Here is a 3253-nt window from a genome sequence, read left to right on the forward strand (position 1 = left end):
TCCCCCACTACTGCTTGACAAACGGTGTTAGTTTGTTTACGTCCCGTAAATTAGCGCTTCGGCCGCAATGTCTGATAGAATAAGCAACAGGCTTTAATAAAAATAATAAGTACCGGGGTTAATTCATTCGACTAACAACCGGTGTTGGTGAACTTATGTCCCCCGTAACCTATCGGTTCGGTGATAGAGACCGATGGAATAAATACCAGGCTTTAAAAAAAGTTCTGGGGTCGATTCATTCGACTAAAGTTCTTCAAGGTGGTGCCCCAGCTTGGCCGCAGTCTAATGACTGAAACAAGTAAAACACATAGGATATATGTACGTGTTTGTGTGCGAAGGTGCATAGCCCGGTGGTTAGGGCATTGCACACACGATCGGTAGATCGTGGGTTCGATTCCCAGACCGGACGGCGTGTTGTGTTCTTGAACACGTTGCTCCAGTCCACTCAGCTGTAGGCCTTCCGATCACTGTCTGTTCGCTTCGCCGCTAGGGTGACATCATTCGAAAGCTAAAAACCATGCGAAGCGCATTGTGACCAGCGATATAGGACATCCGATAGTCTGGTCAATACTGTGTCTTTGACTTGTGTATTTTATGCTTTTTTTGTTGTTTTAGTCATTGGACTGCGCCCATACTGGAGCACTGCCTTGAAGGGTTTAGTCAAACAAATCGACCACAGCACTAGTCTATAGGTCTCTTATTCCAAACCGCTAAGTTATGCGAACACAAGCAAACAAACACCGGTTGTCAGGAGGTGGTGGGGTGGACAACAATGAAGACACACATACAGGTACACATACGGCGGGCTTCCTCAGAGTTTCCGTCTACGAAATTTACTCACAAAGCATTTGTTGGCCTGGGCTATAGAAGAAGACAGTTACTGAAGGTGTCACGTATTGGGGCTGACCCCAAAATCACGTGATTGGGAAACAAGCTTCTAAAGTAGACAACTATGAAGTCTGGTACTTACTCTGTCGGTGCCTCTCTGTTATCGAGGTATAAACAAACCATCACTCACAAACCCAGGGTTATAGTAGAAGACACTTGTCTAAGGTGCCACGCACTGGAACTGAGCCCCAAACTACGGCGTTGTGATACGAACCCCTTAACCACACAGACATGTAGTTTTATGTAGTCACGGCTGGAATTTGCTATGATCAGATGCCTGCATCGGTCAAACTGGTCTGACCTGGGGCTAAACAACGACCTGCAAAAATAAATACAGGAATATGTACAAAAGACGGTGTGTGACATTGTAGCGTATTGTGTGGATACAGGCATAGCAGTGAGGTATGAAGCTTGCTTCCCAATCAATTGGCTCTGGGTTCAGCCCCACTACATGGCAGCTTGGGCAAGTGTCTCCTACTATTGCCTCGGGCCGACCAAAGCCATGGGAGTGGATTTAGTAGGCGGAAACTGAGAGAAGCCCGTCGTAAGTATATATATGTGTCTTTGTGTTAGTCCCTTATCACCGATTGACAATCGGTTTTGGCGTTTACGTCCCCGTAACTTAGAGGTTCGACGAAAGCAACTGATAGAATAAATACCAGGCTTAAACGAAAGAAATAAAAAAAAACCCAACTGTATCCTGGGGTTGAATCATTTGACTAAAAGGTCGGTTCTGATCTATCAAAAATGACACGCTAATGATGTTTCGTTTATGTGGTAGTGTATCTAGAATTACATTATTTGATGTGTGTGACCGTTCTACCTCCATAAGGTTACATGTGATTTTTAGGGATTTTTAGCTGGTGTTTCTGGCTATTCCTCTGACCACATGTAGGTTGCCTTCGTTGATATTTCGTTGTGTGTGTGTGTGCATACGAGGGGGTGCTAAAAAGTTATCGCAGAAGGCCTGGTTGGTGGTCCAACGTTCCGAATTCTTTTACAGGGCTTAGAAAAACTGAAGGGACCGCTGCAATAAGTATGTGAGTATGTTGAATAAAATCACAATTAACTGATTAACAGGAATGGCTGTGTGGTAAGTAGCTCGCTTACCAACCACATGGTTCTGGGTTCAGTCCCACTACGTGGCACCTTGGGCAAGTGTCTTCTACTATAGCCTCGGGCCGACCAAAGTCTTGTGAGTGGATTTGGTAGACGGAAACTGAAAGAAGCCCATCGTATATATATATATATATGTGTGTGTGTGTCTGTCTTTGTCCCCCTAACATCGCTTGACAACCGATGTGTTGTGTGTTTATGTCTCCGTAACTTAGCGGTTCGGCAAAAGAGACCGATAGAGTAAGTACTAGGCTTACAAAGAATAAGTCCTGGGATCGATTTGCTCGACTAAAGGCGGTGCTCCAGCATGGCCGCAGTCAAATGACCGAAACAAGTAAAAGAGTAAAAGAGATCCTTCTGTATTTTCTTTTCCCAAAGGCACCAACCTTATGTCACCCCTAGGGGTCAGCCACATTTAAGTGGCAATATACTTCACTTTATCGTGCAGAGAATTAACATTGCTTATATATATATATATATATATATAAGCAATGTTATATATGTGCTGATTTGTAGATTGAATGTGTGTTTGTGAGGCCGCATAATAATTGCTCCGTATGCATGTATTGTTGTATGCATGTACGAATCTCTGCGCATATTTTTATAAAGTGCAATGTATGTGTATATGCCTGAATTTCTACATGTCAGCGTGATTTGCTGTCTGGATCTGTGTGTATATATATATATATTTGTGTGTGTGCGTGTTAATCTCTCCGTGTATGCGTGCTGAGGTGTATATGCATGTATGTACGGATCTAAGTATATAGTTGTTGCCAGTGTGTTGTGTGTGTTAATCACATTGCATGTGCATCTATATATACTGTATTTAATATTTATTGTATATTAATGTCTCAATGTGTTCTGTGAGAGATTGTGTGGGTGTGTGTGTCTCGCTCTATTTACATGTGTCAGCGTATTTCGATGTGTGTGTGTGTGTGTGTGTGTGCATGTATGCTTTGAATGCATAAATGCATGTGCGTGTGTTATTCACTCCGTGTGAGTGTGTGTAATACATATATATGTGTCAATGAGCTGTATATGTGTGTGGATCTGCGTGTATACGTGTGAGCTGAATGTGTGATGTACGCATGTATATATAAGTGTGTGTGCATGTTGAATGTACGTAAATGTGTGTATGTGTATTAAGCACATCGCATGTGCATGCGCGTATAAACACATCTCTGTTTATATGTCAATGTATTGTCCGTGTATATATATATATATATATATATATATATATATATATATA

At 42.4% G+C, this 3253-nt stretch overlaps 1 protein-coding gene across 1 annotated transcript in view; it reads left to right on the plus strand.

Annotated features, from left to right (window-relative positions):
* Positions 1-3253, plus strand: part of LOC106869334 (netrin receptor UNC5B) — a 434672-nt gene that overhangs the window by 109652 nt on the left and 321767 nt on the right. The window lies entirely within an intron of this gene.

Source organism: Octopus bimaculoides, chromosome 29 (assembly GCF_001194135.2).
Source record: "Octopus bimaculoides isolate UCB-OBI-ISO-001 chromosome 29, ASM119413v2, whole genome shotgun sequence".
NCBI lineage: Eukaryota > Metazoa > Mollusca > Cephalopoda > Octopoda > Octopodidae > Octopus > Octopus bimaculoides.